This window comes from Miniopterus natalensis, chromosome 1 (genome assembly GCF_054644295.1).
Source record: "Miniopterus natalensis isolate mMinNat1 chromosome 1, mMinNat1.hap1, whole genome shotgun sequence".
NCBI lineage: Eukaryota > Metazoa > Chordata > Mammalia > Chiroptera > Miniopteridae > Miniopterus > Miniopterus natalensis.
Genome location: NC_142081.1, coordinates 184336696 through 184349562, shown reverse-complemented (window position 1 = coordinate 184349562; position 12867 = coordinate 184336696).

Genomic DNA, 12867 nt, shown 5'->3' with positions numbered 1-12867 from the left:
CAGCTCATCTTTTCTTTTGTTTTTTAAATATATCTTTATTGATTTCAGAGAGAGAGAGAGAGAGAGAGAGAAAAACACCAAAGGTGAGAGTCATCATTGATCAGCTGCCTCCTGCATGCCCTCAACCCGGGCATGTGCCCTGACCGGGAATCGAACCTCGATCTCCTGGATCCTAGGTCGATGCTCAGCTGCTGAGCCACTCCCAACCGGGAGCTTCTTCAGCTCATCTTTAATGAACAATTTCAATGTAGCAATGTAGTTGAGAGTATTAGTGTTAGATGTACCTGTATTGGAACTTTGTCTTGTATTTTTCTATGTACTGACTGTATAAGCTTTAGCAAGTTAGTCTACCATTAGAAACCACTTGTCTTCAAAAAAAAAAAGAGAAGACTTTAATATTTGTGTCCTTGATTTAAAATATTTTTTAAATAAAATTAACCTCTTAAGCAGAGCCCCGTTAGTATAGATTGTTAGTCAATTGCAATCATGATGGTTATTGCTGGTTTTTTTTTTATTTTTATAACTTCTTTTTTTCCTGGATTATAAAATTTCTTGCAACATGTTTTTAAACATAAGCAAAGGCTTTTCTAAGTAGGTCTTCAATGCTGAAATGTCATTATTGAGGGACTGACAATTTACTCTGCAAGCTAAGGGAGCTCTTTAATAACCACAGTATTCTTGCTACATTAGTTTTGTGTGGATGTGTAGCCTGGCTTGAAGCTGAACCCAACTCATTCACAATAAAAAAGTGCTTTAAAATGACCAGTTTTTTCTGATTCAGAGGGAAGAACAGTATCCCCTGAACCTCCACATTGTATCCAGGGTTTCCTTAACATTGACCTTCCCTACTATTTTGCAGCTTAGGACCACAACAAAGGAGACCTGGCATAAGTAAGTGGAAACATTCCCTTAAATCCTAGTGAAAGAGTATTAAGAAAATTCAAAATCCAGAATATTATTCGACAGTATGTCACAAAATATTTTTGATCTATCAAACCTGACATTGTTATGCATATTAACACTTTTATGAGGAACATTAAATGGCATTTGTTTTTCTTCCCTGTAACTCTTTTCAAGAAAATATTTTTTACATTCTATTAATACGTTGCCTTCACTGCTTGGACCCTTTGTTCACGTATGTGGTGTGTGTGTTTGTGTTGTATGTGTGTGGGAGACCTACTATTATCAAAAGGCCAGCAGCACTGAGGGATTGAATCTGTGACCTGAAGGTTAAATTCCACAGCGGTAATCACTAAGCTGTTCTCTATTATAGTTGCACTAAAAAGATTGGAACTGCTGACATCTGGTACCTCCCCATCTAAAACCTTTTAAGCCACTTAGGGGAAAAAAAGCTTTTATTTAGGAAGTGAACAAAACTCTAGGTGTGTGTCACTTAAAAATCTGGAAACTTCCTATAAGATACACTGTTCAAAAATGGTCAGAACACATTTGTACTGGAATAAAATGTTAACCCATACTTTTTTTACTTTTATACTCCTTTTCTTGACTTATATAAAGAAAATAAATAGAGAATGCACAGAGCAATTATGTTTCATATTATTTTGAAAAATTTCTCATAAAATAAATATATTTTTCTGTAATTGTCACCATCCTAACTCAAAATGACAAAAAGATGAAGTATATTAATTTATATGTATAAATTACAAAAAAGTCTTTTTTATTATATATACAAATAGTTTAAATTAATTATTTCTGGTGTCTTTTGCACTTAATTTTAAAAATGTTTTATTAAAGTAAATTTATTAAGTGCATTTCCAAGTACTAAGAAGTATTATCAACAAACAATAAATAAACAATCAAGAAAATTCACAATGCACTTCTCAGTTTTCTATAAAAATGCATTTTTTTTAAGAAGTAATTCAGTATTTCAGTATTAATATTCTATGAGGGTATACAGATCTGTAATTTTTAGAAAATTTCTAGAAACATTTTATAAATTTATAATAATGAGTTATAATTTTGGAGGTACATTTCCTCTGGAACATCGCGTTTCAGCTTTCAAGGGTGGTTCTTCCCTTCCTCACAGGAGGCTAACAACATACACACATCCTCACTCTTGTTCTGTGAAAGAGCAGGATAGATGCCAAAAACACCTAATAAACAATGAGAAAAAATGACTTCTTGCCCTTGATGAACATGCTAGGACTTTATAGACAAAAAATATTCTTGCATAAGTTTCTTAGGGCCACTAACCGAAACAGAGAATGGCCATATGCCAAATAGAATATGACCAAATGGAGCATATGAATCCAGCTGTTTGCTATTGGTGAGTCAGATTTAAATGACGTGTAGGCTGGACCCTGTTCTATTTCTTTACGCATTTATTTTCTACTGAATAGTGGTTACATAGAAGTTTGCACAGTACCCACAGATATCAATTTTGTCTTAAAAGGGTTTATATTGACAGCAAAGAGTTAATGAAAGGGTATTTAATTTGGTCCTATAAAAAAATCAGTTTAATTCTTGGTTTTGCTACTTAATAATTTATAATCTACCACAGTGACCAATCCTCTGAGCTAAAACTCATAAGATTAGTGACCAATCCTCTGAGCTAAAACTCATAAGATTAACATAAAACTCATGAGCAAGGGGGTTAAAAATATAGAATGAGATGTAGATAAAAGGCTCTTATAAACTGAAGACTTCTGTGTACTAAAAGCCATTATTGTTCTTAATATGAATAATTGCATTATAAAGAATGATGCTTTAAAAGAGGCTTAGTAAAAATGCAATGGAGAGATAGAAAGGCAAACACTTTCCATCAAAGAAGACAAGTAAATTCTCCATGGCGGGGTACTTGAGCCATGCCCTGAAGGACTTCTTTTTACATTTAGCCTCAGAGAATGACCACCATTAGGAAGATTAGTCTAGAAGAAAGTAATTCAAATGGAATTTTGAATGAGATAAAGAATCATGGCCCATTTCATAGAAGGAGTACAAAATTAGATTTGAAATAATATCATATTCAAAGGGTCGAGAGAGGATCCAGCACTTCCTGGGTACAGAATGGCATAAAAATGTGCCTGGTTGCATATAAAGGAGCCTTACACATTCTTGGGAATGAATTGAGACTGAACAAAATATAAAAATTTATTCATACTACTTTAGAAGTTTTGTTCTATTTTTCTCTATTGAGCCATTTGACAAGCATTTGGAAAAAATCAAAGGTAATAATAGAGTAAAATAGAATATTCATCATTTGCTTTACTCGAGATATTTGGGAGCCTCAGCCTAGCTGGGCAATGTCTTGTAGGTGTAATGACATGAATGAAGAAATTCATGAATTCTATTCTGTGTACGTGATAAAAAGAGCAAGACTCAGAAGAGGAACAAAGGAAATAGGGATCCCGTAAATGTGGACCTTTGAACCCTTCTTTCCAGGAAACAATAGATGATCCTGGCATTGCCTGCTCTACTTGGAAAATTCATAACACTCCTCCTGCATTCTCATTAAACTGACCCTGCCCTTTGTATTAGAAGGCGTAAACTGCCCATTAGCCTAGGCACAGTTAGATGCGTGGACGCTTTTCAGTATCATTCTTGTATTAATACTGATCTCACGAACTCAGTTATTTACTGTAAGTTGCCACTACCTCAGTAGAGAACAGATTCTGCCTTACGCCTAGCGCAGTGATTTTCAACCTTTTCAGTCTCGGGGTGCACATAAGCTCATTGCTAATATTCTGCTGCATGCCAAAATGTATATATTTTTGTCAACCTGACAAAAAATAATAGGCATAATTTTGATTCATTCAATCTAAAGGGCTATTGTTGTGTTGGCTGCTGTCATTGTTTTAATTTGAAAATCTAAGACAAAAGAAGTCAGCGACCCTGACTAAACAGCCATGTCTTGCATATTTTAAAAACTCTTTGCACACACAGGTTGAACGTCGATGCCGTAGCAGATCTCGGCCTGTTTCACCTCCAGTGCCTCTTTGTGGTGGCCTTGAAGGTATGTCGCTCAGTCGCCTTTCAAGGAAAACACTTGCTCATCAGCTGGGAGGAGTGCCGTCTGCTGACACTATACAGCTGCTGGCCTTCAGGACAGGCCTTAGGGCCATTCCCACGTTTCTCCAGCAGCCCCAGGCAATGGCTGAGTACAATGGGGGCCTTGGGATCTGGGCGTTTCTGCCTTCTGTGTCTCCTTCGTAGGAAATCATTCTGCTGAAGCTCCCTTGGTCTTGTCAAGAATCTCTCAGAGCAGCTTCACAGAATGAGACTCCTCCTGTCAACCTTCCTTCCCTCCTCCTCTCTGCCTGGGCTCCAGCCTGCACCACAAGAAAAAGCTTCCGTGCCTACTCCTGCCCCTCTGCTTGTCTCTCATGGGCGTTTCCCTCAATAAATAGCATGGCATCCTAATTCCATCCTGGCATCCGAAGACCCAACTGACACACTCTCAGAATTTCTAATTCCTGGAAGTTACTTTAAACTATTAGTGGAATAAATAGATGGATGGATGTCTGAATAGATGGACGAGGAGAATAGCTAGAGGTAAGCATAAAGTTTTGATTATTTCTAACGGAGATTTTTATTGAGACATAGGCCATTGTGTTACTTTCATGCGTACAACGTAATTCGATTGTATTGTGAAGTTATCACCACAAGTCTAGTTAACATCATCACAAACAGTTCCAATTTATTTGCTTGTTATGAGAACTTTTGAGATCTACTCTCTTAGCAACTTTCAGATATGCAGTACAGTATTGTTAACTATAGTCGTCATGTTGTTTGTTACACCCCCAGGAATTATTTTATAACTGAAAGTTTGTATCTTATGACTTCCTTTAACCGCCTCCCCCACAGCCTCTGCATCTGGAACCAGCAATCTGTTCTCTGTATCTGTGAGTTGTGTTTGTTTTTTGAGTGGGAATGTTTTTTTTGTTTTGCTTTCTCCACATTATATCATACTATATTTGTTTATCTCTGACTTATTTCATTAAGAGTAAAGTTTTAAACATAAAGAAGTGAAAAGATAAACTTTATTTACTTGCTCAACTTGAATAATAATCACTCTATCCATTAAAAATGCCCAGGCCCTGTCACTAATGTACTACCATCTATTCTTGACAGAGAGGTTAAGAAATGATTCATAACATAAAATATCATAAAGAAATTATATATATAATATAAATATATAATTTACCCATACCTCTTGTAATTGATAGCATCCGTATATATGCACCATATGACATGAGATACAATTTAATCCACATGACAAATCTAGAAAAAAATTAAAATTCAGAATGTTTAAGTATTAAGTCAAAAGTTACACACCTACCAAGTGGTAATGATAGGATTTCTTTCTTCTATTCTTTGATCCCAAAGATTCAAGGGTAAGTCTTTTGAAGGTATATTTACATGCATTATGGTTTAGGTTAGAAATTAATCACAGTAGAGAGGTTAGGGTCTAATCACATGTACATGTGTTGACTTCCATTCACCAGACGATGGGGGCTCTCATCTTGTAAACAGAGTTTTAGGGGACAGTGACCTTATTTTCTTGTTTTGCCTCTAGGAACACTTTAGAGGCATTTTCACTTAGTGTTAGGATATTTTTGTGTTGATCCCCCTACTTATATCATTTCTGTAATGTAACAAATGCTGATTTTATCACATTCCCACTTCAAATACCCCAAGATATAATTTTTAAAAGCAACACCCCCTCACTTGTTTGGGAATACTGTATCACCAAAACAAACACTAACGAATTAAGGGACACTGTGATGGATGGCAATCGTCTCTTAAGTAAAGGAGCCTTAGAGCTAATGTGATTACACAAATGCTCATTTTATTACATCCTGTATTCTGAATTTTTAAGCACATGCAATAAACGGTCAATTACTTCATTGACTGGTTATACCAAGTAGCGACTAGGAGCAAATATGGACTGTGGTTCCTTCAACACACCTTTGCCTCTAAGCTGAATGTAAAGGAAGCGGCAGTCTTGCCCTATTTGCCATTTTTTCAATTAATCATATGCTAATTGACTTAGTAAGAAATGTGTTGGCTGCCTCACTCATTCAGAATGATCTTGCCAGAGCTGCCAGGGAAACCACAGTGCTCTTCTCCATCACACCCATGCCTGATAAATCAATAAGTCAGCAAACACAGCCTTGCTGATGAAATAATGGTGACCGTTTTTTCCATGTTGTTTTAGACAGACAGTTAAAATCTGTGGAGATAAATTGACCTAAGAATGTGGGAGACTGGTGTGTTCATTTTTAGAAGCAATTCCCTTTTTCTGCCTCTGATTGTATTTGACTTTAAAAATAGCACAAGACTATTGAGTGCCTGATAACGAGGGGATGTTTGCTGATTACCAACAAGAGAGATTGGTTTTTGTCTTTGTTTTTGTGAGTAGCACAGTACTATTTATCTCTACATGCCCCCCCTTAAATTGGAGAATTTTCTATTTCACCAAAATAGTCACTGATGGTGGCAGGCAATTACATGATAGTAGATTTTCCTGAGTAAAGTCTTGGAATGCCAAACCTACCTACTGACTTGCTTAGTGACTCACCTTGAAGGGCTAGTTTATTTGATGTTCTGCAACCCGGAGCCTTGACATGGTCATAATTCCCAGGGAGCCTCTTGGCACCAGGAACCTGTCATTCATGGCAGCAGTAGGCTGGCTTGTACTATATTAAACCTCTCTCTCTCTTTCTCTCTCTCTCTTGTGAAATTTATTTTATGAGGGAAGAAATATCATTGAGCTCAGAGGAAATGTACTTACAAGCTTAATTTTTATCTAGTTTTGACATCTATATATTTTAAGAAAATTATGTCAGAGAACATGATTAAAACCAATGTTAAAATAATTCATCATAAGCAGGGTAATTTTGATAAAGGCAGAATAACATCAAAATTGACAATATAAATATGTCATGCTTTAATGTTTCTATCCGGGGTATGCATGCAAAGCCATGCTCACTAGAGGTGTTTGTTTACAACAACAGGTTCATTTTCATATACAATTATAAGGAACTACTTTGTGTTTTTAAGAGGTGGAATAAACCAATTAACCCAAAGAAAAATGGGAGTACTCTTTTGAAATAGAGTTAAGCATTTCCCAAAGTAGTTATGATAGATGCATCTTAAAAGTCTAAAATAAATTACTTAATTAAACACACTATTGCACTTGCTGCTGAGAGTTAAGCAATGCTTTTTACCTTTCTTAAACATAAAATCTGGTTGTAGAAACAACATTTACATGAAACTGCCAAAACAAACATAAAACTAATTTAGTTAACCTGACTGAGTTCACTCTATTTTGTGTTGGTCAGGGAAGGCTTTACAGAGAGAGTAGGTGATGGATAAAGAAGATGAAATAGGCATGTCCCAATAGTGATCCACAGGCTAAATCCAGCAGTAAATTGTTTTAAAACATTGACACTATGCATGTGTGTATATACATATACATGCATAAAAATGGGTTCAGCAGATCAGGTAGAAACTATAAAGTTACTACAAAAAAAAATCCTAAGTTTGCATTCTGTTTCCTGGCTGATTGTTGCCCTGTAATAGTGTAGGACCAATACTACCAAACATTGATTTCTCACATCTCATGCCTACAATCAGGTCACATCTCATCTGTAGGCCACTATTTAGTTATCTTTCTGTTTCTTTTTTTATTTATTTTGCCATTAAGAAATAATTTAATAATTATAAATATGAAAAAAATCTAACTTGCAGGAAACTTTGGCTTCCAATATTGGCAAGACTGGCTTACAGAAGATACTGATAATTCAGGCTGCACGTCTGTGGAAGGAGCTCATAGTAAGCTGCAGGTTGGCTTAGATGGGAAGTGGCAATGGCAGGAAGATAACTGACTCGGGAGCCAGAGGGCCTGGGGTCAAATCTGAGTTCTACGTCGTTTTAGATTTGTGATCTTGAAAAATTTATTCAGTCTTATTCTTTCTTCTAAACAATGGGGATACTAATCGTAGCTCTCATAGATTTGTTCTAAGTTTAAATGGGTTAATATTGCTAAAGAGTTGGCATAGTGTCTGGATCAACCACACCCCTGACTGTGCATGTCCCTTGTGCCCCCATGGCTCTCCAGCAGAGAGGTGGAGTGTGCACTATTTCTTAAACATGCTTGCGCGTGTACTGAGTTTTTACATCACTAGATCATGAATCACAAGGGTTCTGTTGTGCAGTTTTGGAAATACTAGAAGAAGGTAACAAAGTTTGCTTCTTGGTTTTCTTCCAATGTTGATATTCTAGAATATTCTAGAAATCTGTGAGAAGACAAGAAAAGCTGCAAAGGAGACAACTCTAAGGCACTGTAATCAAATATCAAATAAGTTGCAACAGATGGTGCCAGATGCTGTAACTTTCAGCACTAGTACCGATTTCCTGTTTCTCTGTAATTTGTGTGTTTTTTAAAATACTTGAATTAAGAGATCTTGACACCAAGAGTTTTACAGCAGACTTACTTACTGAGGTCCAATGATCAGAATATCAAATAGGACATTATCTCAGACAAGTTAAAGCTTCTACTTATTTGGTCACCACAGTCTCTGCAGTCATCTAAGTTTCCCTTGAATGGCCAGTTGCACAAAGCAATATAAAGCATGCGTGTTTAATGAAAGGTGAGTATTGACGCATAAAGCTCACTGTGTACATACTACATATCTTGTCCTGTCCGTTAAAAAGCAATCACTAAAGCACACAGATATAAGGAGCTGGGAGGCACATATGCAGAGGAAGTGTTTCCTAAAATGAGTTGATTGTGTGGCAGCTTGGTTGGAATCTCAGTTTTAAAAGGTCAGGGAAAGTTCAATGGATAACTTAGATGAGCTGAATTTTGAGCAGGGTAGGCACAACTTAGGTAGGCAGACGATAGAAGAGAACTGGGTGCTTTAAAGCGCAGCAAATCACAAAGGTGAAAAAAAGTGAAAGGGGTGGGAGAGTATCCCCAGACGACTTGTCCTGAAGTGGAGTGTTCGTACAGACTAGAAGACAAATTGGGCACCATAAGAAGGGTGAGAGAACAAGTTCAGCATCAGTACTTTCTTGTTTGCTAAATATTTATAGTTTTGAGCACCTGTTGTGTGAAAGGCACTATGCTGGAAATTTTATAAAATACACACATCAGGTGTTTGAAATGCAAGCTTTTGTTGTTGTTGTTTGTGCAGCTCCTAAAAACACAAACAATTCACAGCAAATTTACCTTGATTTGGAAATCAGAGTCATTATTGTTACTGTATTTCAAATCGTTACTCTCCAATGTTCTAATTAGGTTTGGTTTATGAACGAACCAAACATTACAATAGAGAAAATTAAAAGTAAGTCAAGATGGCTATATATTATTTTATTTAGACAATCTTTGGTCAAGGTTTCAGTGACATAATCTTTGCTCTTCATCAATGTCAACTTCATTTTCTTCATGTTCTCTGGTGACAACAGTCACATTTCCTTGTTACACTGACCTTTGGAACATTGTGTGTCCACCAGGCATTGCTCTGAAAGTGAGATTGTCTTACTTTCTGAGATTGGTACCAGGGTCTCAATTTATTGACTACTTTTTCATAGGGTGACAAAAAGCTTAACTGGTGCGCAAGGGCAGAGAATTCTTTCATGTGTTACTTTTGTCCTACTCTGCTCTTTTTCTCTCTAGCTAGTAATTTAGATGCTATTAGTAACATAGTCATTATTCCATTTGGGGTCATGGGATTCAAAGATAACTTGAAACATATATATTTTTAATTTCAGTTCTGTTATCAGATAAACTTTTTCTATGTTGCTTGTTTCTGCCAACACTTCTCAGTAGCCACATTATAATTCAGAATAGCTGATTAAGTTTTTTCACATGGGCCACATATATAGGTAGAGTAGGTTAAGAGATATGGTTCTCCCTCCCCTAATAATTAGAAAGGCATATTTGTTAGACCTGGTAGAAACATAAGCCTTGGTAATATTAGGACAAGGAGATTTCTTTCGGATTGACAAAAAATAATACTGTGCTCTTCTTTGAGACTGGTACTCAGAGAAAAAAATGTAGATGAAAACAAAAGCTATTATTTATATTGGTAGGAGATACACCTAATTTTCTGTTAATAAATTGGCACATGGTAGTTTTTCCTAAACATCATTTTATAACACATAACTGCCATGACAGATAGTCAAAGAAGTCGTTTCTTTATTTGACAGTCCATGGGTCTGCTGAGTGTTGCTGTTCTGTCTGTGGTGGGTGAGCAGTCACTCAAAGACCCTGTCACTTGGGTTATGAAAATTTATGCTCTTCCAGCAAAGAGAATGTTTTCAGCACAAAGTTGAGAGCTACTGGCTTTCATCCTTCATTTCTACACCTAATGTAAGAACTGAAAAGGATTTTAAGACCACAGAAAAGAAAATATACTATATTCGGTGCCAGGTAATTTTATATTGACCTAAACTTTATTATTAACCAGATTTGTGACCTTGGAAATGTATTTTAACCACACTGAACTTTGATGTCCTTATTTATAAACCAAATAAATTGTAAAATATATAATTTTTAAATCTAAATTTATATGCCCTGTCTGCTGTACACTGTCCTGGAACGGAATATAATTGGGAGCATAATCACAGTAGCCCCTTCAACACATGTGTTTTCTGGAAATGAAATGGTGTGCACCATCTGGATTATTATTATTAGGGCAAAGACAGTGGTCCTAAGGCTTCAGTCTGCCATATCCAGGAATCCTAAGGCTCCCAAAGAGTCTCCCCTAGCTATTGCTTGGTATGTACTCATCCAGATTAGACAAACAACAGATTCTGAAATAAACTGTGGAAAGGCAGAGAGGATAATGATTTTATCTATGAATATTTATTTTCTAAGGCACACAGAACAAATGGGAAGTTATAATACATTTTCAGAGAACTATAAGCAAGTATTAAGTAAAAATTAAGGTGTCATGTGGTTCTTTTTTTAAATTTTAATCCATGTACAATAAACATTCTTCTTATAGAGATTTATGCTTAAATGAGGTACTATGTTTCTGTTTATAATAACCAAGCATGAGGGGAAAAAACAGAATAAAAAAAAAAAGGAAGATAAAGAAAGGAAGGAAGAAAGAAGGAAGGAAGGAAGGAAGGAAGGAAGGAAGGAAGGAAGGAAGGAAGGAAGGAAGGAAGGAAGGAAGGGAGGAAGGGAGGAAGGAAGGAAGGAAGGAAAGAAGGGAGGGAGGGAGGGAGGGAGGGAGGGAGGGAGGGAGGGAGGGAGGGAGGAAGGAAGGAAGGAAGGAAGGAAGGAAGGAAGGAAGGGAGGGAGGGAGGGAGGGAGGGAGGGAGGGAGGGAGGAAGGAAGGAAGGAAGGAAGGAAGGGAGGGAGGGAGGGAGGGAGGGAGGGAGGAAGGAAGGAGGCCAGACTAGACAGAGAGTGAGGGAGAGAGGGAGAGAGCTTTTAATCTGCTTAAAATAGATCTTATTTGAAATTTCTTACTCCACATATTAATGTAAAGAAAGTTGACCTCTCCTTCAAAAAATACTAAAATTTTATTTTTTATTTATAAATAATTTAAAATGAATAAAATCACACTTTACCTTCTAGTAAATATTTTCTTAAGTAATATATATTCATTAAGCTATATTTATTCTCTGCTGTTTTGAGAACACTCTAAAAGGCAGAATGCTGTAATGTTCAAAGATTATTGTGGTGTGTTTCATTTCACATTCCCAAGATAGTATTTTTTCCACAAATGCCCTTTTTAAGCACAGTATATACTCTGAGGGCCCCTGTAAGAATTTAAATGAGAATTCTTCAGGAGAAATAGTGTTGCAGTCTTAACATTTAAACCTCAACTAATCCCTAAATAGCACCAAATATCTTGTCTTTTGAATCAGGAAACTGTATTATGCTCAAAGAAAGCAAAAACGAGCAAGTAGCTTGGGCTGCATAAATATAAGCATTTGGGTGATTATAGATTTCCAGTCACATCACCACAACAGTTAGTCCAGTTGTAGGATTTTTGTTATAAACTTTGATTTTCCTATAGCATTTAAGCTTAAAACTACTTCTTTTTTTGAACTAGGCTGGAAACTGTCATAAAGCAACTTAGTTAATAAGAAACGTGTAATTGATTTCTACCTTCTTTTGGAGAGGGTACTAATTCCTAAAATTGAGTCTTTAGCCATTTAATAAAAATGAATTACTAAAGATTTAATGCCTTGCAGTGTTTGCCCTTCCCTATAACTCAAAATGGACTTATTTTTTAAAATAAAACTTAATGCAAAAATGTGAAAGTGTAATGGTTTTATTTTATAAAGTTCACTTGGAACTTCTTATCTTTTAACACATAGTACAACATTTACATTATTAAATATTTTTAAAATTAACTGTTCAGAATATGACTTCGATGCGATTTCCCCCCTATTTAATAATATACTGTGGTCCAGGGGGAAACTTCTCCCATCAATATTTTAATTTCATTTTTTGTTGAGGATATACCTTGAGATTTGATGTAATAGCAAGAAACAATTCACATATGTATGTTTCATTTGTTTCAATGTCCCCATATTTGATATGCAACTGACAAGGGATAATGTTGCCAGGCAGAAATACACAACTTCATGTAATCATAATGCGGCAGGAACAGAAAATATAGGCAGTGGCTTCTCCATTCAGAAAGGACACCATCACTGGGATACAATTCAAAGTGAAGGCCGTAACCAGAGCTGAACGTTTTACAATGCTTCCTGAAGTAAGTGTCACAATAGTTGATATACGCAGCTCATACCACTCATATGTGAATTAGCATATGGGGAGCGCGTGTGAATCATTGCTTCTGACATTCATTTCGTGATGCTATCAAGTCGTTCAGCCCTGCTTGTGGATCTTTCCTACCGCCCTCAAATGAACAA